This window comes from Glossina fuscipes, unplaced genomic scaffold (genome assembly GCF_014805625.2).
Source record: "Glossina fuscipes isolate IAEA_lab_2018 unplaced genomic scaffold, Yale_Gfus_2 1, whole genome shotgun sequence".
NCBI lineage: Eukaryota > Metazoa > Arthropoda > Insecta > Diptera > Glossinidae > Glossina > Glossina fuscipes.
In genome coordinates this window covers 46500592-46526689 of record NW_023998415.1, presented here as the reverse complement: position 1 = coordinate 46526689, position 26098 = coordinate 46500592, and the positions used below count along the sequence as shown (strand labels likewise).

Below are 26098 nucleotides of genomic sequence, written 5' to 3'. Positions count from 1 at the left end.
TGTTGTTGTTGTTGTTGTTTTTGTTTTATCGCAGCAACTACCATAACAATGTAATTGAAACTAAGAGTGGAGTCGTTGTAGCTATATTGCAGCATTTTGTCAATGCTCGTTCGTTCGGATCAGATGGTTGTTTAGCTGGTTAACAGACATTTGTTGAACTCATTTTGAAAAGTTTTTTCTTTTGTTTTCTTTGCTTTTTTTTTTTTCTCGTAATCTAATTCTTGTAGAGCTTTTTTTAAATTCGCATTTCTGCAGCTGTGTTTGGTTAATTTTTTTATTTATTTATTTTTTTTATTTTTCGTTTTTCTTTTTATTTTTGTTTTGATAACTTTCGAAAAGCTTCGGTCCGTCGTTATAACTATTCAAAAAAATTTAAAGAAAATGTGAAAAATATTTCCTTTTCCTTTTTTTGTTTTTTTTTTTTTTTTTGCTTTTTTATATGAATTTTGTAAATGAGATCTGGAAAGAGATAGACAGAAAAAAGAGCCCTTAATTAGTTCCTGACCTTAAAACAAAAAATTTCGTGAAAAATTAATAATAATAAGAATAATAATTAAAATTTCTTAATATATAAAAATAAAATAAAAATAAAAAAAATTAACGCCATTTCTCATCGAATTAACACGACACTTGGTATCTTTAACTCGTATACATGAATTATAACATTTGTTAAACTTCTTCCTCTCCTAACAAACAACATCTGACATGTTACATTGTTATCTTAATTAGTGTACAATTATATAGACACAACACATCACACATCTAATCTCATCTTTATGGAGAGACTAAAATAAAACAAAGCAAAAAAATAATATAAATATTTAGTTTACACCGCATCTTCGTGCACTTATTATTTGCTTATTTTACTTATGCCTTAATAAGAAGATTTGACGAAAGGTTTACGACATTATTATTAAATCAATGATAAAATATCATAATTGGAATGTTAACAGGCCCGATATACACACAAATGAACAGATACTTGCTGCCACGCCTTGTAATACTATTATACATCTATATATGATAAATATATTTCAGAAAAGCAAAAAAACATATAAAGGAGGCAGTAAAAAAGTCCGGATTAGAAGAATCTTTATGCTATCTTATAAACATTTCCATATATTACAAATATCTGCCACACACAATATCCGAACGAATTTTAATTTACACGATAGACGTTTCACAAGGAAATCGTCTAAAAAGATCTGATGTTTGTAGTTCGTACTCATTAAGTGTAGCTATACTTTAAAATTGAAATGAAACAGTTCACCGAGTCTTCCTAAATATAAAAAAATCGTGTAAAAACAAAAAATGGTTTATTTAAATAAAAACCGTGTAAAAAAGGTACTGAATGAAACATTTCCCCCAGTCTTCGTAAATATAAAAAAATCGTGTAAAAACAAAAAATTATTTATTTAAATAAAAACCGTGTAAAAAAAGTACTGTATACACTTTGTAGCAGATTAAGTTTATTTTTCTTTTTTTAAACGACGAATCGCGTAACACAGTGACAGCTCGTAGACAGGCCGTAGCTCAATCGATAAGTGTTATGCATTTACCGACTGCGCACTCACTATAGCTACAATCAAGCAAATTAAAACTCTATCGCGTTTGAAATTTGAACCCGGGATCGTTACTTATTCGGCTATTCATGCGCATATGCAACTTCGCATGAACTTAGTATATAGACACTTATCTAACATAAACGATGAAAAATACCAGTTCCAAGTTCCAGAAATAGAAGTAACAAACAAGGTCAAGCAAATGTGCAGAAAAGATTATTATAGATGCAATAATACAGTATGGCCCTGGCTTGTCGAATTTTGCTGATTATAAGGAAACCTTGGAGGTTATTTAGATAAATTTTCAACTTAATTTTGTTGACAAAAAAAAATCGGAGGATATACACAACAACAGTACGCTTTTAAATAAGATAAGATAACATATAATTATTTATACGTTAATATAAATGTTATAATAAAAATATGAATGAAAGAACAATTAAAAACACTATAATCAACTACGGCTCTATATTAAATGCCTTACAGCATCCTACGGGAAGCGGTCGAGAAGTTTGGCCGACCACAGCCATTTTTAATGGATTTCGTCTTTGGACCAAGAAACATCAGTGTACCAAATTTCATCGAAATATCTCGAAAACTGCTACCTGCAGGTTGAATAGAAAAAAACATGACAGACGGACCGACAAGCTTAAATAATATACACCGGGTGGGTTTATCTCGATTCCTTCTGAGTGTTCGCATCAATTTAATATGCCTGTGTACGACAAGTGATGTAGGGATTTAAAAAGCTGGCTCCATACGTACAAGTATATATATATATATATAATATATAATATACATACAACATGTAATATATAAAAATATACATATATATATATATATATTATGCGTGGTCTTACACATAACACAAAGAGTTGAAAAATTTTATTAGTCGCCTCATGTTGTAAGTATGAAAACAATTACAAATATGTATAATCATTTAAATTATCGCATAACATAAAGAAAGAGGAACAAAAAAAAAAAAAAAAAAAAAAAAACAACAACAACAAAGATCGTAAATAAACACGCAGCAATAAAGGTAGGTAAACAGGCATTCCCCCTTAATTAGCCTTCGGCATACAACTAAAAGTGTTAAAGTTTCTAAATTGCAACCCGCATACCTTGGCATGTGTGTATCGTGCGTACATGCGATAATTTCCGTATATAAACATTTAGAAAACACCTTCCGTTAAATTATTTTACATTTTGATTGCAGTCAGTCGCCTGAAGACGCCATTGAATTTGTAACGCATTCAGAATCACGCCCAATTATAGAAGTTGAGGACTTCTCGCAATGCATTTATGCATTTTTCGCTCTCCATTCATACCATCATAGCAATTATATAAGATTCCAAGATTTTAACTACTTTACTTTACTTTACTTTCTTATGTACAAACAGTTAGGAAATAAAACGAAGGGTTATTCCAGATTCGCCCTAAAGGGTAATAGTATTATCTTCTTTTTTTTTTTTTTTGTTTCTTTTTACGAATATTTAAAGCAATTACATAAGAATAGGTTAATGTTATATGACTTTAAATAAATCTTTTTCTTTTTTTCATAATCAATCATTTTAACCACCCCATCATGCTATTGTAATCACTTCAACAGCATGGGGGGAAGCAATTAATTATTTGAGTGTAAGCAAAACTTATTGTGACATCCCACATCATCGAACAAACAACTATAAAGTCAACAAGAGTAAATAAATTAAAAAAAAGAAATATAACATCAAGAATTAATATTTATCAGGGGCTCATGCAAGACCAATGCGTAAAAGAAATTATTATTTATTTTTTTTTTTTTATTTTTTTTTTTTTCTATTAACAATAATACATATGCTGAGAAATACATTCTTGCCAATCATTGAGAATATCAGTTTTTCCTTTAACCTGTGATCAATTTACAATATTTATTAGATATTTACTTATAACGCTCAGTCACAACTAGTCAAGTCAATAAAGCAGCAACAAACAACAAATAAAAGCCGCCTAAGGCTAACTGCAGTAAGTAGTTGAGAGAAGCAGTAAAATGTTAATTTGTTAAAGAATAAGACACAACAGCATATAGCTGTGAGTTTGTCTAACAATGAAGTGCACGAATGGTACTGTCTTGCAAAGTCTTACAAAAAAAAAAAAAAATATATATATATATATATGCGCGTTTGTACACAAGTTCACACATTATTTACAAATAAGAGGCGTTTGCATGTATTTTAATCAGCGCCATTTATTGCTGAAAACGATATAAAGTAATGCGAAGTATCAATGGACACAACGCCAGTTATATTCGATAATCTTGACCTTTCTCTACATAAAATAATCGTTTTCCATTTAGCATCACTGACCTATTCAGTGTATATTGATGGTGGTCAGGTCATGCAACGCTCAAAAACTGCATTTTCGATTTTCATTACTTTTGTTGTTTGATTTGAAGCAATCTGCTGCCGAAGTCCATCAAGCACTTCTAAAAGCTTAAGATGATGCGCGATTTTGCTTTCAGCGGTTCTAAACTGGTGATTTTAATGTCAATAACAAAGAACGGCCTGAAGCAACAAAAAAGTTCTTAGACAATGATTAGCTAGACTTATTGGACGAAGACTTAGCTCAAATTCGCAAAAAACTTTCGATCAAAAGGGGAGAGAACGGGTGGTACCATATGAATTGACTGAAAATGCCATTTCGAACCGTTTCCATATCGGGGCTTCATTGCTTACCAGGCCAAAGAGGGAAGAGTTTTTTGTGGCCTATTGTGACTGGCGATGAAAAGTGAATCAATTACGACAAAAAGTCATGGGTTAATCCAAGAGAGCCACGCACAGCGACACCGAAGGTGAATATTCATTGTCATAAAGTTTTGCTATGCATATGGGCGGATCAAGAAGGTTTAGTGCACTATGAGCTCCTAAACCGAATAAAGCTATAGCTCAGCGGATATCAACTGAGCGAATTAAACGATGTATTGTAGGAGAAAAAAAGACAAGCGAAAACGGTTAGTAGCGGCGCAAATTCATATTCTTACGTGACAAGGCTTAACCACACATTGCAAGGGTTATACTGGATATACTGATTGAATCGCTACCGAACCTCTGTTGTCCTTTCGACATGGTACCGCCACATTGCCAGGAAGATGGAAAAAAGTTGTAGAAAATATTGGAAAAGATTTTGATGAACACATATTATACCACTTTTTCGCAATAAAAATCGATTTCAAGTGACAAAATGGCCAAAATACATGCAAGCACCTAGTATAGCGCGTACAGTGTTTATGGTAAAATTTTTGCAATTCTTTTGTTTTGCTTGAAGTTTGTTTTTTTCTTTTGTTTTTGTTTCAAAATCGATGGAAATATTATGCAATTAGGAAATAGCTGAAATCTTTAAGATTTTCTTGCAAATTGTTTTCACATCCGTTATGTTGGCGAATAATACGTCCATCAATGATAGGATCTTGCCATTATTTGTGAAATCTTAATCGCTGAAGAAAGTTCGATCGTCGAGAAAGAACAATCGTCATCCAAACGCTAATGTTCGAACACTTAATCAACGTATCTTCCACGCGTCGTATGGTCAGGTGATTTCAATTCTTATCTTACTTGCATTTTGCTAAAATGGAAATGAAGATGCGAATGCAAATAAAAAAATAAAAAAAAAAACTCCGCAATAGGGCATAAAATGTCCCCCCAATTACTGTGCGCGACGCGTAATGCATAAATTTGGATCTTTTACGAAACTTTCACTAACAGCATCAATATTCTCGGTCGCGCGCGTGATTCAGTGATCCAGCTTCTTCACTGTTGTGCGTGTAGCATGCTCAAATGGTCGATTATGTGGAGCATAATCGCAGCTGGTAAGGTACGAAAGGTAGATAGAATCATTTGCATTTTTCTATTAAGTTTTCGCAATTTGAAGATATTCATCAATCCGCCTGAGTGGTCAATCGCGACGAATCGCAACTAGCAACTCTCAATGGTCGTGGGTTCGAATCTCAAGTGCGGTAGAGTTTTTAATAAAAGTCGATAGATAGCCTTTCAGATGCATGTTTGTGCTTTAAGAGTTTAGCCTTAGTATTTATTTCTCTGGCGAAATTAATATTAATAATAATTAAGCATATTCAGCGATTAATAAATTCTAAGATGGCAGACATTATGCTAAACATACGATGTGCAGGATGACTACCACATATATATAAATATGCCAATGAAATAGGGTTGCCAAAGCCAGATCACGATATGAATAACCCCATATATATATATATATATATATATATATATATATTTGTACATATATATATTGATCTTATTGATAGCATAGAATGTGTTACACCATTTTGTTCAAATTGCATGCCATCCATAAGCATGCATAACCATACAATCTTACAACAAACAACAGTTCATAAACAGTACAACCTGCAGGCGGGATTTGGCATCATCAATAGTGCGAGCTTAAATGCTTTGTCGAAATAATATGTAAACGGATAGAGCAGGAATTCGAATCAATCTACGATGTACGATGACTTCTCTTGCGTCTCATTTAAGCTTAAATTTTATTTATATGCAGCAACACAATTGAATTTCTTTAATGATATTTTAATTACATTTTTCGATAATATATGTGCATACATACATCACAATATTCGCTTTGTATGCAATGCGTGAGTTATTTTCCATAATGAGTTGGGAGCTGGAGAAGTCACTCTACTATTGTTTTATTGTTAATATTATTTAATTATTATGTTATACGTCCGTTCGTACTGAATTTTAACTTCAATGTCATTAAAGACTGAATTTCATTAATGCTGCGTGTGTGTGTGTGTGTGTGTGTGTGTGTTTACAACAAAGACATAATAATGTTGTATATATCTTTCTTCCTTTGCAGTGATTAGATTTTTCCTTTATGTTTGTATGTGTGTGGCAAATAATAATTGCTTGAGCATTAAACTTTATTGTATAAATACGTGCTCGCTCTTCTGTCGATCTTTTGCTTTTATTTTTGGTTTTCTCATAAGCTCGGGCGAAGGAAATCAAAGGAAACAAATAAAACATACGCTTAGACTTACAAGCTTGCAGCTGTTTATTTACAATTGCGTGTTTATTCAACGAAATTGATTTTGTATACACTGCCACACATATGGTTCGTGCGGATGTATACAAAAACCGGAAGAGTTTGAGGTATGCCGACCGGAGCAGTTGAAAAAGTGATTCGCGGTCTAAGCTTGGATGTCCCTCTGCCCGTCCGTCCGGCTGTTTTTTCGCTTTCAACCTTCGAAACCGACCACTATTGAAAATAATTGGGATCGGACCACTTTCTCAATCACCACTTCCTCGCATTACTTCCTATTAATGATGATCATAACAATATATCTTTTATTAGCTGTTTGGTCGATACATAGTTTCGGTTATCGAGAAAATAATCCTTGGAAAATTCGAATGGAAAACTTATTGATAATTATTGCGGAACGGTTCGCGTTCGCGATGTAACCGTTGATCTACCGTTATCGGTAGATGTCTCAAATAAAGTTGCAAACGTTATTACATCGCGTAGAATAGTAAAAGCGAGAATGTAACGAATTGAGCTTGACATATAAATGGCTTTTGGCGTGTACTGAAAACGGTACACCAGGCAGGGGAAATTTATAAAAAACAAGAAAGAAGTTATATTTGGTTTAGGTAGTTATTTGCTCGATGAGATCTTCAAGGCATCCTTAAAATCGTTGAGAAACTTGGTGATGGATATTTTCATTAATAAACTCTTACACAAAGTATCGGAAATATTGATTTTAGGGTCCAATTGAAGATTTACAGATGCAATGATTTCGATAGATCTGCTGAAGTGGTCGCTACTTATAAAAAAAAAAAAATGTGTAAACTCAACTAGCGTTCAAGATTTGTCTCCAAATTGTGGGGTACGGTTCATCCGGCTGTCGTACTTGCCTGACATGTGCCGGTAGCCTTTTTGTTTTTTTTATTCATTTACTTGTAAAATTTGACTATAATATCAGTTCAGATGCTTTTTTTTTTTTTTTGTTTTCTCGTTTGTTATGCTTACTTAAGCAGTAATTTAATGCTGAATTTTAAATGTAGGTTAAAGTGTGGAGTCGTCACATGCTTGTGTACATAGGAAATGTAATGTTTTTGTAATGTAACCTGCTGACAGACACACGCGCACACATACCGGTTTTTATTAGATATTTATTCTACAGAGTTTGATTGGCCCATAACGTAATAAAAATATATTTGTTTACAGCCGTACATTATTGTCTTTACAGAATTTAAAAAAAAAATATATGTTAATCGACTTTTAATCTGAATTATTTAAATTTTGATATTTAAAATCGATGTACATATATGTGCGCATATTTCCCTATATGGAATCAATGCCAAACTAATGATTTTTTTTCGCTCTTTTTTTACTCTGCTTACTGCTTAAAAAGGCATCAGCTACGATAAACTCTTGAGTAACGCGGTAAGACAACTAAGTAGCTAACTAATTAGCATACTCTTAAAGCCCGTTACGATCTTACTTCTTTGTTATTTAGCTACGATGATTGATGTTACAAGTGTTGACAACAAATATCGAGCACCTCCCTGGATATAGTGAAGTATGTATACATAATAGCAAGTAAAAAAATTATATTTAGCCGTGACCAAATTTTCTATGCCTACCTGTCTTTATCCAAAAAAACGAAGAGCAAAAAAAAATAATTTTTCATCCTTTCGAATGGGCGTGGCTAATTTTTTTATTCTTAAGAAAAAAAGAGATTTTTATCCCGTTTGCAATTAAATGATCAATGCGAAGAAACCCAGAGCGCAAAGGTCTGTTCATTTTAGGTTGCATTGTAGGCGTGTTCTTCAACGCATTCGGGTCTTTTTCAATTTTTTTTTTTTGCTAATTGTGGTAGCCATACCTTTATTTTTGCGAATACCAGCTGCCACATAATGTGGCAGACAGGCAGTCTTAAATACTTTCGTAATACGGCAATGGTCAAGAATCTTTTCCATTTTTGTTTAGGTTACTACAACATCGCCCATAGAGTATAGGTGCAAACTTTTAAAAATTTATCTTGTACAATTTTTGAGTACGAGTTGTTTCTTAGAAGAACAGAGCTGCCTGCCAAGAGCTGCCAATGCCTCCGCCAAATCTCGAGCTGATAGCTTCAGTTTTACGCGAAAGAAAAGGTTTACCGCAGCTATTGCGCAGGCGGACAAAGGGACATACTCAAATCGATATAAAATGTTAAGGTTATCAGGAATGTTTGGGCTCTCTGAATCCTCCTTCTGGGTGTGGCAAACGCTTCATAAAACCAATGTGCTGCCGTTCATCGGTAAGTAAGTATAAAAAAACCAAAGACTCTATTACCATATATCAAGTTTACGTTTAATATTTACCTGCAATCAAATACCATCCTCCGGTCTTTATAAAATGAACACGTGTTCTCGGTACGCATACCTGGCTAAGCAAATTGATTTTGTTTTTTTCTTTTGTAATTATTTTTATTTATTTATTTTTTTTTTTTCTTTTTTAGTTTTTTATTCCAAAGCTTTCGATATTTATGCCAAGAAATAAATAAATAAAAAATCAACTTCTCCGACTAGGCTGCCGACCCAACAAACCATTCAATTAAAACAGCAAAAACAAGAGAATGAGTTCAAAGCAAAACAAAAACTTGATATGTGAAATATATGAAAACATATATCTCACCAAGCGTTGTCCTATCGAGTAAGCGACTAACTGACAACAGTAAGTTGACTAAAAACTAAAAACCTGTAACGGCCTTGTACATGGTAAACGAAAACATGAACATGAACACAATCATTGGCACTACGACTTCTACTACTACTACTACCACTACTACTATTACTACTACTACGACTACTACTACCACTAGCACTACGATTACCATTACCATTGCCCTTACCGCCACCACCGTCACCGTCATCAGCATACCGCTACTACCAGCAAAAAACCAGCAACAGTTAGACAATCACCATCACAGCAGACTAGTTAATTATGGCATGAGGTGTCGTTTACCGAATGCGCAACAATAATCTAACTTATGACAAAAAACAAAGAAAAAAAGACGCCGTTAACAAAATGAATTATAAAATGAATTTAATGTCAATACAATCCAATGAATTTTAGAAAAAAATTTCAAATTATTTTAATCTAATATATGTCATTAAATTGAATTTAAATCCTCGCAAAAAAAAAAAAAAAAGGTGACACAAAAATGTCGACTTTATAATGAATCAACAAACAAGAAATCCAAATTAATTTGGCATCAATTTTTTCATTAAGTATAACTTAAATTAAATAATCAATGTATACAACGTCGGTTATATTCGATAATCTTGACCTTTCTCTACATAAAATAATCGTTTTCCATTTAGCATCACTGACCTATTCAGTGTATATTGATGGTGGTCAGGTCATGCAACGCTCAAAAACTGCATTTTCGATTTTCATTACTTTTGTTGTTTGATCTGAAGCAATCTGCTGCCGAAGTCCATCAAGCACTTCTAAAAGCTTATGATGATGCGCGATTTTGCTTTCAGCGGTTCTAAACTGGTGATTTTAATGTCAATAACAAAGAACGGCCTGAAGCAACAAAAAAGTTCTTAGACAATGATTTGCTAGACTTATTGGACGAAGACTTAGCTCAAATTCGCAAAAAACTTTCGAACAAAAGGGGAGAGAACGGGTGGTACCATATGAATTAACTGAAAATGCCATTTCGAACCGTTTCCATATCGGGGCTTCATTGCTTACCAGGCCAAAGAGGGAAGAGTTTTTTGTGGCCTATTGTGACTGGCGATGAAAAGTGAATCAATTACGACAAAAAGTCATGGGTTAATCCAAGAGAGCCACGCACAGCGACACCGAAGGTGAATATTCATTGTCATAAAGTTTTGCTATGCATATGGGCGGATCAAGAAGGTTTAGTGCACTATGAGCTCCTAAACCGAACCGGTTAGTAGCGATGCAAATTCTACGTGACAAGGCTTGGCCACAGGTTGCAAGGGTTATGCTGGATGTTGCAGCCCGAATGGGAAGTGCTGCCGTGTCCAGTATAGAATATAATCGAAAATATTTTGATCAATGTATATTGGGCAAATTTTTCTCAGCAAGTGCCTTCTTCCTGTGAAGAAATGATCAGAATACACGCCAGCATCTAATATATACAAAAAATCATTTAACTCTTTTTAATACGTGGTAATGTAGCCAAACCCGATTCATTATGTCCCCATTATGATCCACGAATATCAATTGTTTGTATGGAAATTACTTTTGTTGTTAGGTGCATCGGGATAAATTCGAATCTGATTACCTCCGAAACGAACCACACACACACAACTTACTGTGATAAAACTTTATAAAAAACCTAAGACAAATTCATTAAATAGCTAACAGAATTCCACACAAGGAAGCGTCAGGCTATGATTGGATTTGAAGGCCCAGTCCGTCCAATTTAAAAAAAAAAAAAAACTAAAATATTAGTTTCGGGAAATGATTTTGATAAACGAATGAAAATCAGTATGTTGACGGCACTTGACCAACGCCAAATATTCTTCTTTGGAAAAAAAATGGAAAACAGGTCGCGTTTAAATTGGAAAATGTCGCTTCATTCAGTATACATCGGGCGAATTTATATGAAAACATCTTTCAAACGAATACAATATGGATTGGAATGTCGGTTGTCGGAAATGTTTTCACGAAATTTTTCAAATTTGATATCTTAACATGAACTAGCCACAGGAAAATAGACAAATTACACCATTACACACCAGTATAAATGTTAGTACATTTGAATGTTGTTTTGCTAAATAAGAAATTTTTAAAAAAATTTTTCAAATTAACTGAGTAAGAATGTTATAGTGAGGCAAAGCCGACCATCAGACACTTTATAGCGGTTCAACTAATAATACAATCATTGATTCATTTTCGTGATAGTGTCCTAAAAATTATTGGTTATGTTTGTGCTTTCATGAAAGCATTGGAGGAATGCTCAAAACGTCAAATGACGTGGAGAGCAGCATTGATTTACTGGTGCTTGATTTGAGGACTTGCTTTTGATTAGAGAACCTAAAAAATCCATGTGGTCCAATTTCAATTCATTTAATTTTTATATCAAATTATTATCATGAACAAATTTTCATCAAAAAAAAAATCGGACACTTACGCCATATAAGGATTTATACTTTATGAGAATTCTTCGATGCGATAATGTCTAAAAAATACATTAACTTAATCCAAGTTTGGTCCAATGTATACATGAAAACACTCTCGCAAGCCAATTTTCATCATATTAAAAATATGAAAAAATTGTATGAAAAATCCTCATGTTGCTCATGCATCCAATCAAAATTTGGATATTTAGATTTTTCATATTTACTTCTTTTAACGCATTTATAAACTTGAGAAAATTTTTGTAATATTTTTCGCAAATTTCTATATACATCCAAACTACTGGGCTGATTTGTGCAGTTCATTGTGCACTTCACCTGCTCAAGAATATTAAGAAATAATTTAAAAATCATTATTAAAATATCGCGTGAAAATTATTAGCTTGTCGTACGCGTACATATTCCAACAGATTGTTCAGTCAAGTTCATGATACTCGATTTTTAAAACTCACCTCACCACCAAAGCACCACGAAGGCACATTCATTTCGTCAGACTTTCGCAATGTCTAGAGAAAGATTTCATCGACCCCATGAGGTACGTATGTTCATGGTGAGCATTGAACTCTCACCTGGATGTAAACATATCTGTTTGTTTGTTTGTTTGTCGTTTGTGTAACGTCTATGACAAATACTGTCTTGGTCGCGAAAATGAAGACACCAGCTTTAAATTTGGGAAGCCTCTGCACGCAAGTTGGTATTAACATTAGATAAAAATTTTCGTCACAGTCGAATACAATTTTCCTACTTTTGATATTTATGTGTGCAAGCGCGACAAATACCTCGCTATCCGGCAATTTTCTTCTTCGCCAACGATCTTGATTTTCACTTCTTTTAGGTGCACTGCGTGAACTGCGAGCCTCCCAAGCTATCGCCTATTGCTTCAAGTTGGACATCGTTGCGCTTTTAATGCTTAATCTTTTTTCATTGCAACAACTTTGTTAAACTTAGAGACAGACCGACGCGCGATATGTTTGTTTAATAAAAAGAATTGATGCGCAATGTTCTTATGCACATCATTTCCAATATCTTAGTCAACCTCAGTCTCAGTAGCTTGAATATAAAGAGACTAAGGTAATTCAATGTTATTATGGCATGCGAACAACAAATTTAAAGTGTGTCGACTTCAACACGCTCATACACTGGATTTGTAATAAATAATATATTGTCGGAGGGAATTATTCATAGCGTAGCAGAAAACTAGATTAATTTCTGTCGATACGTCTGTCCGTTAACTTTTTAACTTTAGCCTAAAAACAAAAAAAAAAACAAAAATTAGTTTATTTTTATTAAATCATTCGTTCTTCGTTATTACAAGCGGCTGTGAGCACTTTCTTCGCAAAAGAGCGCTTCGTTAATTGACTTAAGGAGAAGCCCTAGTGTTTTTCGTCATCGTCATCAACACAACAATGTGCTTCAGATCATATCAAATTTTCGTATTGTTCGAATTGAATATTTACCAAATATTTATTACACGTACACGCACAGTTCAGTATATAACTTTTCTTCACTGAATGAATTTCTTCCCTCTCCTCCGCCCCTACCTCTCACTGGTCTACCGTAACTAAATGTTTTCTTTTATCTAATCTCGTCTATTTTTTGTAATGATAATTATCGCATATATTATTCATTCAAACATTTATCAGGTTTTACATGCTCTGCTGATTTGTTGCTTAATTTATGATTTGTTGGTGTTTTAGTATTTTTTTTGTTTTTTTGTTTTTCCATAGCTATAAGTCAGGAAGACTTGCGCATATTTATTCTGATATTCATTTTACAATATCTAACGATGTGAGTGCAATTGTATGATGATTAAATATTGTGTGTCCGTCCATCCGTCTGTCTGTCCGTTACTTTTTAGCTGATCGCAGCGATAATGGCAAGAAATGAAATGCGAAAATTGAGACATGCCTCACATACATTCTTAGCTTAGCTAAACCGGCAAAATTTTTGTGAATGGATGTGTTATATTAATGAAAATTCATGCATAAGATTGAAAAATGAAGATGTCGATTATTTGTATTATACGTTTATTAAGAAAATCAACGAGGCCTCATATGCTCATAAGTTACCATGATTTGGATGATTTGACTTGAGGAATAGTTAGGATTCAGCCCCAAAGCAAATCCAGCTTTTTTATTTTATATATATATATATATATATATATATTATTTTTTCATCTTATTGTTGCACATGGTATGTGTTAACATTCATTGCTCTCGACAGCAAACGGCATAAGGCATCAGCATATTTGTGTTCACTAGCGGAAAATAATAAATAGTGTTTACTAAATTGCCAACAACTGCGAATGCGAACAAAATGATGTAAAATTGCTGATGGAAATACAAACTTAATTATGTAATAATTTGAAAACATTTCAAGCATCAGCAATCGAACAAAATGCTATTTGCAAATGTTAATTGCAATCGTTTCTGTTCATTTTTCCCTTTTTCATGAAATCTATAACAAATTCTGATCAATTATTGATCAACTATATAGTTATTAATTAGATTCGTATAAAAGGAAGTAGCATTAATGCTACTAAGGGTTTTCTTCATTCATTCATTCATTTTCATTACATGCGCTTCGAACGGAATTGCATGAAATTTCACTCCATTTAGTTGACATAGCATAGCACTTATATATATATTTTATAAACATCTCTATTAGAAAAGCATTTCAATTTTGTTTCAAAGTCCACCATAAAAAATAAATTAGGAAAAAAAAACAAACTATACGATCTAAACACCATAAACGAACATAAACAGAACAAATATACACACGTATGTAATAGAAAATTTTTCCTGAAAATATCTCAGTCACATAAATATGTAAGAAGTATGTGTTTATATGACCATTATTAGCAAAAGCGCAGGCCAAATACAATTATGTCTGCATACGTAAACACAGTTAGGCACTTACACAAATAAGTAAGCAAGTACATATGTTCAAATGCCAGCATTAAAAGAAACCAAGAGCAACTCTATATATATAAATATGTATATAGATGAACATTGAATCTAAATACCAAAAATAGTAGCAACGGTAATACATACATATACATATACATATAAATATGAGGTTGGATGTTGACACAGAAGAACCAGAATAGCCATAAAATCCATAAATTGCAACTAGGCACCAATAGAAAAAGGATGTTGTGTAAAATATAAAAACAACAACAATAACAAATCGCAAGAATCTATTTATTTATTTGTTTTTTTTTTTTTTTTTTTTTTCATATATTGAAGCTCAAGAGAGCGTTTTAGTGTTAAGTATTTCTCTACACTCTCGACCTAATACCTTTCAAAATAAATAAGAATACTTAACGGGCAGCCAGGGGCGGATTCAAAAAATTGCTTGTTTGCTTGCAGAATCGCAGTATAACCTTGACTGAATTCAATCATTGCCTGCAATTGAAAATGTATTCAAAAGATTTCATATTCTTTTTTATTTTTATTAATTAATTAACGGGAAGGTGCAGGTCTGTACGAATCTTTTGGTGTTAGCACATTCCTTCCTCAGCTTCCTTTGATCAAATATCATTTTCATGCCACGTGTACTCTTTTCGGTACATGAAATTCAATTCAGCACTACCCGTGATGGAGGACGTGTTAATGATGTAAGATTGAAATCACAAAGAAATTATATTGAATTTGAACGAAATGTTTTAACATTCACTTCCAATGACTGACTGACTGACTGACTGACTAGCCTCGATTAGAAGATGAAGCAAAAATCCCATTAGTCGATATCTTTATATCTTGTATCGCATCATATAGCGAATATATTGCATATCCGACGACTTTTATATGATTTGACAGCATTTCTTGTGATTGATTACATGCATTCTGAACATATATATTAACATAGCCCGCTTTATATAATATATATAAATTGTATTTAATGGATTAAAGTTTCGGGTAAAGTCTTACGCTTGAAAAGAGAAGAAATCTCTTGTGTGCTTTGCAATGATTTTATTTTAACCTGATCGCATTAAATCATTCACCTAAACCGGCCGATAAGAGTTAGAATTTCTTTAAATAGCTAACATTATCGCTGCCCCAGTATCAAATCTAATGTATTGATATTTTTTTTCTTAACGAATCCACCATAAATATGGCTGAGTTTAGACGAAAGAATTAAGTCAATCAACATGCAAAACTAACAGAACAAGATCATTGAAGAGGTTTCCGGCCGGAATACGAAGATGACGGTGTTTATCCAAAGAGCAAACCAATAAAGTCGGGAATTCCTTAAATTTCGGCCTTAGATCCCATTTAAACTTTTCGTTTATGACTTAGCTGAAGTAATTGACACAGACGAGTGTACTTATTTTGTCCACGCTGGATGACACTTTCATAATCTTAAGCGAACTACTGGTTTAAATTTTGGAAAAATGTTTGCCTGACAGCAATTAATAAACAATTTTCCCGTCTGTCGTTGGTTCTCGCTAAGTCTCTCTCTCTCTCTCTCCCTGTCTGCCTGCAAACAAATCAAAAGCCCTTCTTTCCAACCGCCCTAGACATAACGGTGTCACTCTTAATATCCATACATGCGATACTTGTATTGTATTCTTGCAGTGTATGTGATATCTTGGAATAGCACTCGATAAGAAATTAAACTTTGGCCTTACGTAGGGATATGGATGATATTGTTACGAGAATCCCAAATCCAGTTAATGTCAGGTAAGTAATTTTCGTAATAATAAATTTCCTAAAGAAGGAAAAACCAAATGAGCATTCGCAGGCGCCTCATGAAGCTGCAGGCCGATGAAAACGAATAGCGGAAAAGCAAACAGGTGAAAGCTAAGTGAAATTCTCAGGCTCGTCATGCAGGTGTAGGCCGATGAAAACGATTACAGGCAAAGTAGTAAAATAAAAGAACTTTGAAGTGCATTTCGCTTGATCAAAATATCCACGATCTAGTGATACGGACTGTATCTTGTAAAAAGCGAATTTCATAACAAAATTAATACAAAAGTTTATCAGAGTTTGCGAAAACTATCCAACTTAACCTCACTCACACTTTCTTCATCACACACGTGAATTACTGTAGTGATGTCAACAATATAATCTTACCAAATTAATATCCGCCTTAAAGATTATGTAACGTTTTATGTCCTTCTGCACTTCCTTAATCTTCCCAATCGAAGATTCGCTTTCGTTTAGCGTCGTAAAGTAATCAAGTTGTATTAGTCGGAGAAATAGTCATTTCTAGTCATAGCGTGTCACAAAGGCGGCGCTCGTTGTTGGAACAATCGCCTATTAAATCGTAGACGTTCTTGACGTTACGGTTAGTCTCGTCAAGTAAACATCAGTTACCTCCGTAAGTATATATTGGTTTTTTTATCTTTTTTATTTGTTTTCAAGTCTTGCAATAGATCTCTGAATTTAATTTATTTATTTAATTACAAGTTAATTGGTCGATTATTTATACTGTATAACTAACTATGTAAGAATTCGGCTTTTTTTTTTAATAAAAACCAAGAACCACTTTATGGATTGAAATTAAAACAAATCAGTTACATTTGCTCTTCACATCATTAATTACGTACTGTAACGCATATCTCTGGAGGCATTAAATAAAAAAAGGAAACAATAAAAGAAATATGTCCGTAAATTAACATTATTACAACGATGATAATGATAATGATGGCAAGTATACCGAGAGAATAGTTTACATATTATATTAACTAGAGCCAATCAGCGAGCCAACTAACCAATCAACAAACTATCGACCCCGTTGCAACTATAAGACTTGAAAAAAAAAATAAATAAATAAAAATAAAAAAATAAAAAAATATTCTTCAAACCGTGAATGCCGGTAAATATTATTTATAATCTCGTATTATATGATATTTTATGGCATGTTTCACCATCAGTGGTTGCAACAGACATTATTATTTATGTCTTGAACTGACATCATCATCATTATCATCATCATCGTCAGCGTCATCAGCACTATCATCGTCCTCTTATGAAGAAATGATTTCCTGAGTTCAAGACGTTAGTAGATCGCCATGTATAAGAAGAAAAAAATAAAAATATCATAAACATACAGGCAACCAGGTGGTGTTTTTTCTTATTCTTTGCTTTTTTCCTTTTTTTTTTTTTTTTTCTGTGTAACTCCTGAACTTTTTCAAAAGGTTCCGAGAAACAGAAGTATGTAAGCAAACACACGTCGTAATCTCAAGTACAAATTCTTAAGATACTCGTACGTCGTCGTAAAGTAACTATAAATGTCTGCTGAGTGTTGCTGTGTAATGTGTTGTTTTGATTCGTTTGTCTTTTGGGAAACCTTAAGAAACAGTCAAGACATAGATATGTTGTATGTTTCGATTCCTTTAAAACGTAAACATAAATGAGTATACCAAGGGAAGTATCTCATTATCGGTTACTGTATGGGTATTAACGCTTAGTGCTAAGAGTCCTTTGCATTACTAATAATTAATATTAAAGAATAAGAATAAAATGAGAAGAAAAATAAAAAAACACTTCTTATATGCTAGCAATTTAAAGCAACGCATTTGCATATGTGAACAGTTAACATTTATTCAAATTTGCAAACTTTTCTAGGCTATGCTGAACTTAGATAATTTCTGTATCTGACACCGAAGTTTTCGAAGATGTCAATTTTTTGTGTTTAATGCTCAGAACTACGCTTGGACACTCTCACAAATTGGCATTAATATTATAATCTTAAGATTACCGCTTCCTGTTTATCGTTTGTCCGTTTGTCGAAGACGTCTCGTCACAAATATTGACATAAAAACTAGGAATTTGGAACTTGCATTAACCTGTTGGACTTGGGCCAAGTTTAAAAATAGTCGTAATATTCATCCGTTGGACCTAAGTAATATACACGTATCCCATCAAAATTTTTACACATTCGTGCATCGTAAACGAAATACTATTTTGGGTCCTTAACGCCTACACTACTTGTGGCACAGAGCATCTCACGTTAGGGTGGATAAAATTAACATCCAAAAGGGCTTAAGGTAAATCCAAATTTTATTATACCGATCGATTCAGAAAATTATTCTCATGATTTAAGCTTGTCTGTCTGTCTGTCTACCTGTCTGTCCGCGTACTTTCGATCAATTGAGAAAATTATTCTGGCGATTTAAGCTTGTCTATCTGCCTATTGGTCCGTCTGTCCGTCTGTCTGTCTGTCTGTTTGTCTGTCTGTTTGTCCGCGAGTTTATTTTTCAAATATTTTAACGAAATTTCTATCATGCAATGACATATTTTGGTCCAAGGACAAACTCTATGAAAAATGAATCACAAAACACGTTCTTTTTTGAAAAAAAAAATCGTTATAAAAAAAAAAATTCGCAGTTTTCAAAAATAGTGTGAAAAATCGAAAGAAAAAGGACTTCAACTCCATTCCATGCAAACATTTCTCCTGACTGTTAGTCTTTGTACGAAAAACAAATCGAAAAGTTTTAATATTTTATGATAAAGTTGTAGCCGTAAAAGTAGCCGTAATTTGATAAAGCAATTGACTGCAGAAATTTGAGACCTATTGACCCGGTTTTTGGAACCTAAATAGCAAAATAAAAAAAAAATAAAAAAAAAGAAGGAATTTTTCTAAATTTGGATCAAACTAGTCTTTCTCGCCATCTCGTTGGATCTATCCCAAGTTCTTGTTCTGAGTGATAAATCTGTCTGAACTCTTTATACTAATTAAAATTCATTTGAAATCAGAAAAATTACAAAACGTTAGATGGACATGAAATAATCGCATGCCGATGCCTGCCCATTCCATCGTAATGTTATAAAGAAAATGTGAAATTTTATACTCGGCTATCGTATGATAAAATGCCAAGAAGAAAAACACATATATAAATAAATAAATAAATAAATAAATAAATCAGCGAACAAATAAACGCATAAACAATTCAATTATTTTATAAAAAGCATAAAAACGATTTACATCTGTTCGCTTTTTTTAAAAAAATCATAAAAAAGCAAAACTTGTCATAACCGCAAAATCTGTGTCAAAAAAAAAAAAAAAAAAACGTAAGAATAACAACAACAAAAATTCACACATTAAAAACATATCTAAATGTAAACGCCTCACTAACAATTTAGGTCTGTTTGTATATACATATATGCGAATATATATATGTTTATGGTACATATGTACGCATTTGTGCGCATAGATGTGTAGTTTGATGAGCACACTAAAGCAGAAAACAAGCAACCGCACAATAAAATACGCAACGCTCACACCTTTGCCTAAGAAACGTATATTTTTTTGATACGAAATACAATATGAAAAGCTCACTTTGATAGGCGAGAGGAGGGAGGCAAATGAACGCAGAGCGTATTACATAGCAGACAAGTCACGATTGCCGGTCATTAAACTGCTTAAAGAAAAGAAAAGAAAAAAATAAAATAAAATAAAATAAATAAATAAATAAATAAATAAAAAAAAAAAAACAAAACAAAACGCACACACACATACATACATATATACATATACACGAGAGCGCGCACACGAAAACGCATACAGAGTGAAAATATATGTGTCGTCACAATAATATCGCATCAAAAACATTAAAGCTACACACATTAATGTTAATTAAAAAAAAAAAGAAAAACATATATATATATATTTACTGTAGATACTCAGTGGGTAGGTGCAAAAATACAAGATATTATTACGATTATTGTCATGACATTAATAAATTTCGAAGACACGGTACTCAAACTATAATATGTTTATTATAAGTCTTTACTCGATACTTTAATGAAAATGCTTTCAATTTTTTCCTCTGTTTTCCAAGTTTGCTTACAAGCAACTCTGCTTCTTTGTTCCAGAGAGGAGAGCGTGACTCCGATAGATTTTCAAAAATATTCTTTCTTTCTTTTATTCTAAATTATGTTTTTTTTTTTTTCTTTTTTTCTCTATATTCGAACATTTCAAATTGTGTGAAAAGGCTAAGTCCTCCGATTGTACATATAGTAACTATCTCATATGTCCCGTTGTATGTCAATGATTATATGGTATATGTATCGCTCTCTCTCTCTCTCTCTCTCGCTCTCTCTCTCGTCTTTTACTCACCACTTTGTAAGCATCTGACTAATTTTATCATTCAACTTTTGAAATATTAAATAGCATCTCCCACATATACGCATGCAGGAGAAATTATGCAAACAGGCTTAATTTCAACAAAGTGTTCACAATAACCAAGGGAATGATATGACCTTCAGAAAATAAATATACATTAGAGAGCTACTGCTCGATTGCGAGACCAATTCTTATCGATCTCATACGAATAGCAATCGATTTGAAGAAAGCATGAAACCAAAGTTGAATATACTTAAGCCCATTCCGTATGGAAGTATCACGATTATACATATAGTAACTAACTCATATGTCCCGTTGTATCTATCTCTCTCTCTCTCTCTCTCTCTCTCTCTTGCGAAACAGTATAAATATATATATAGATATATGCTCTTCATAATGTTCTCCTGTAAATCGAACAATGTCACAAAAATGTTGAGACATTTTCTATGCAGATGGAGCGGCATTGTTTCCAAAATGAAGTCGAAAAAGCGCTTAAAGACGCAATGACTTCGCTCATATCAGATATGCAAGTAAGATATTCTGAAAGCATGCATTAATCGCTAGTTAAATGTGTTTTCTCGTCTTTCAATTTATTTGTTCATACTACGTCAGGAGAAATCTTCTCTTTTTGCCCGCGAATCATTTATGGAACATTTAACCAAAATGCAAGCAAGCTTTAGTAGGCGCATCACCCATCGATGCAAACAAGTAGTATCAGGCGGCATCATGTCTGGCGAATTAAGTGCACGGGCTAGCACTTCCTGGTGCTAGAGTACCGCGAAACGATTTTTTGCCGCATATAATGCAATATAGTCATGGAACAAGTGGCGCACCTTACGTTGACTGCTTTGACACTCTTATTGCGCTTGAACAGCGAATGGTTCAAGTTCAGGCCTTAACATATAACCGTTTCACTAAACATATATAGTACCGCCTTCCTACTAAAGAGTTTGAGTGTTGCAGTCGATGCGGATAATGCGCGTAAGTCTATCCGTAGTCTTTTGCGTTTTGCGGTTTTTAAGGTCCTGGCACGACAGCAAGCAAAAAAGAAAATGTTATCCGCGACGACTCTCCATTTAGTACTTTACTTGAACGCACTGAACACTGCAAGCTCGCTTTTAATTTATCAATTATGGGCGTTTGGCACTTGTCGAGGGCGCAACCAAATGCATAAATGTCAAATCTTTATACAAAGGACTTTTCCTTTAGTGCGTCATCTCTTTCACAAGAGTCAGATTCATCAGAGTAAGATTTTCTTACTCCAAAAAACGTAAAAAAAGAAAGGCTTTATGAAGCGGACGAGCGACGTATAATAATTATCGCAGTCTTCGCCTATGGCTTTTGAAATCCTCATCCGGTATTCGTGACTGTGTGGAAAAGAGATCCGATTCTGCTGTCGGCGGGATCTAAACGTGTCGAGCATTAATTTTCTGTTGTCCACCCACGACCTTTATCGTCCCAACAAATTCCTAAATGCATTTAAACTTCAATTTTGGGTTTTCAGTCCATCCAATCCAAAAGTTGTCGATCGCTTATTTGCTCCGCAAACCTATTACGTGCCTATCGCTCTTTTATGTTTTCCGGCCCAAACGACACACAATCGCATAAAACTAGTTTGACAAGCTTTCCGATTTCCTATTTGCAACATAGTCCTTTTTATCGAACACACACTTCCGTCAACCTTGAGCACATTGGAAGTGTAAAGGAAATGAACCGAGAATTTCAAGTTTATGGGAATTTTTTTAAACTCCAACTTTTGGTTAAGTTTTTTTTTTTTTTTTTTTTTGTTTACGGTTAATTTAAAGTTATTATTTATAATAAGTTACGGTAAGAGATGCGTTGTACTTGTCGCAACCTCGGTTGATGTGAGAAATAATTGAAGGCATTAACAATTTCACCAAGGTCCCGTATAATAGTCAACTTTGCATTTTCCGCGGCCGTTTTTTTTTTTTTTTGTTTTTGTTTTTGTTTTTTCCGCGATATCAGTATCTCGTTCTGTCCACTTATGTTGTTTGTTTTTGTTGTTTTCTTCTTTTTTTTTTTTTATTCATCGAGACCAATAACTGAATAAATGTCGTTACTAAAGCTCTATACTTAATGTTTCTTCTCTTCGTCAAATTTCGTAAAGCGAAAACTTAGCCATTGGGTCGACTTGTGATTCGGAGTAATTTTTAATGTATCGTATTATCGTATTGATCTTGACATTTGTGGCTTTCTGTGTCAGTGTTACCTAGACGAAGCGACTTCATCGCGATTATAGGAACTCTATGAGAAAAAGCAAAACAAAAGTCTTATGATGATAACAAGATAATTACTTCCATATGAGACGTTTTGGACAAGATCGGCGGACTGGAAAAATGAAACATTCATTAATTTATTAAAAGAGATACCACCTCCTTCCACCTCCTTAAACATATACATGCGCAATATTTAACGCGACAATAGAAATTAATAAGAGGGAGAAGCAAAGCGGCCGCTTTATCTTTATTAAACGATTTATGCGTGAAATGGAATAAATTTAATGAAATTAAATTAAAGTTAAAAACTTTTTGCAAATTTAATTCCATTTACTTTTGAATATATTTACATTGCAATAATCTTATCGGCAGAAAGCACGCATATGTCCGGTTGGCTGTCAGAGCGCTATTTTTATATTATAGACTACTGCTGGGATGTTATTAACACAGAAACCGAAACGTAAATACGCAAACACCTGAACATGAATGAATAACTATCTACCTAGCTATCTACGTATAAACGCCACTACCACTACCACTACCACTACCACTACCACAATCACACACCAGTTAGATCGAACAGATAGTTCGAAAGTTAGTTGATGCGGTTAGCCAAAGAGGAAACCGTCAACCTATACACAGAACACATAGGAACGGAATATTACAACTAATGCCTGGAATGTTCGAATGGATAATCTGGATATTTAATATGAGCAAACTTACAAGTGCACAAATATTTAAATAACATTTAATATCCTGTCACAAGAAATAGTTTTATGAAAGGAGAAAAAAAAAAAAAAAAAACAACAAAAAAAAAAAAGCAAAAAACAAAAAGATAAAAAACCATACACTTACTTATTTATATTCACATGCCCACATACAAAGGAGATTGAATGCGGCTTAGATCGAATCTCTTTATACCCACCACCTACACAGTTATTTTATTATATTCAGTTTGAAATTCTTGCACGCTGCCTATGCAAGCAGCGGAGCGGACACTTTACCATTTCTTTGCATGGCTTACGACTGAGACTCCAGTATACCCTACTTCTCGGGGCGATTCAATATTCATTTCTTCAAGTAACTACTTCTTCTTCACATTAAACAACTGCACACACGTATCATGTTTGATAATCTGAAAAGTCGTCGTTATCCCCCCATAGCAAAGTAAATATACCTTTCGGTAATGCCTTTAAGGAATTTATACAATTTTCATATATTTTCCATAAGAAGGAATGCACGTTAAAGGCGAAAAAAGAAAAGAAAAAAAAAAACAAATGAAAAGACGAAAAGATTTAGAAAATGTAGAAAATCTGAATTTTTTTTTTTTTTTGCTAAAGTTTAGCTAAAGAAAGGCACGTACCGTACAGAAGCGTTATTATTATATTGGCTTTCCCAAGTTGTTACTGTAAGTAAACATCAGGAATGAGTGTGTGCATTTGGTATCGGTTAAGGGCAACTAGGCAGAGAATAAGAGAGCACGCGTTAACTTAACTTTCCTTTCGTTTATAGTCATTACATATATAAATGAAAGGTAAAAAAACTATTTTGAGGTTTTAACAAAAAGGTCAAAAAACTTTCAATTTACAGATATTTGTATTTGTATTAAAAAACAATTACATAAACATAAATATATATAACACATACAAACACAAAAAATTACACATGCATACCGATACCTCCTATATGAAAATTGCTTGGAGCTTGCTTATAAACGTGTATGCTCAGGTGTAACGGAAATTGCGGTTAAACACTTTTTTTCTTAGTTTTGTTTTTATTTCATGTATTCATTTATTTATTTATTTATTTTTTTTTTTTTTTTTTTTCCTTTTTAATATTGTGGGAAGAGAAGCTATTTGAAGAAACTGTGTGCAATGACAACAAGACAACATTAGCCTGCAGGTAATCTTTATGCAGAGTGACGAGTTAACAGACTCCGACACATTTGTACACATGTTTGAAAGAACGTATGCACGTTTTGGAAGAAAACTCAAACATTAGCGAAGAAGAAGAACTAAGAGGAAGAAAAAAAAAAAGAACAGTGATATTACTCGGCAATGGATGAGTTTTCCTCATTAGTTTCGAGTACGAAGGAGAAGATAACTAAAATGCATTTATGGGTACACTCACACCACCTCTCGGGCAAGGCGAAACTGGATCCCCACGACGATTAAATAAGCGTAAGAGCATGCAAAGATTTCAGCAGCTTGCCAATGATAGTCGACAGAGGGACGTGTAAATCGATTTGCGAATTTTACGCTAATCAAGCACATTTGCAAGTTATAAGTACTCGGATGCATACGTATTTCTAGGTGTTACAGATGACAGTTAAAACTCTCAAAATTTCACCTGTTCTTAGGGAAAAACAATAAAATGGAATTTATCGTCATATTTATCTTTGTAGCCATGTCCGTCTGTCCAGCTGCACATCGTTGGTCCTTCTCGATTATTATGACAAGAATTTCTCGTGAAAGATTTTAGGTTTTTTTTTTTTTTTGGATATAATGCTAAGAATATATATAACTGCTATAGAAGTCGTTTGCAAGTCGTCTACAAGTGCATGCAATGCACGCCTACAGACATCATTTATATCAACGGATTAAGATCCAAGATTTCATTGCGACACTTTCATCCGACTTTGACGATACCATTCGCATCTAGACTTTAATATGTACCCTGACACCTGTGTACCGTTTCCATTACGTGGCGAAACTCATTTGTACACTAACTCGAAAAACTAATTGCTATTCAACATTATTTTATACAATGTAATGATGTTTACAACACCGTTTGAAACGTGTAACTATAACGATACACGTGGCGTAGCGTTGTTAATTACTTGTTAAAGAAAATTTCAATATAATGCTCTTCCTAGTTTAAGCGTATAATATAATAAGTGTAAATAAGTAAATAGTTTTAATATATAATAAAATGAAAAATAAATACACTTTTTTTTTTTTGTTTAAATTTATACAATTACACAAGAGGTGTATTTTCTTAAAAAAAAAAAAAAAAAAAAAAAAAAAAAAAAAAAAAAAAATAAAAA

General features: G+C 33.3%; 1 long non-coding RNA gene across 3 annotated transcripts in view; it reads right to left on the bottom strand.

Annotated features, from left to right (window-relative positions):
* Positions 1 to 277: 277 nt before the first annotated feature.
* The window catches only part of LOC119645161, a 42368-nt gene continuing 16547 nt past the window's right edge, over positions 278 to 26098 (bottom strand). The window contains exons 1-3 of one of the 3 annotated variants that reach the window (XR_005248632.1): positions 12193 to 13420; positions 9475 to 9605; positions 278 to 358 (exon numbers count right to left, since the gene is read on the bottom strand). This is a non-coding gene — a long non-coding RNA (uncharacterized LOC119645161). Of the gene's footprint in view, positions 359 to 9474; positions 9606 to 12192; positions 13421 to 26098 lie in introns of those variants that run through there. The other 2 variants (XR_005248634.1, XR_005248633.1) reach the window with 2 other exon arrangements.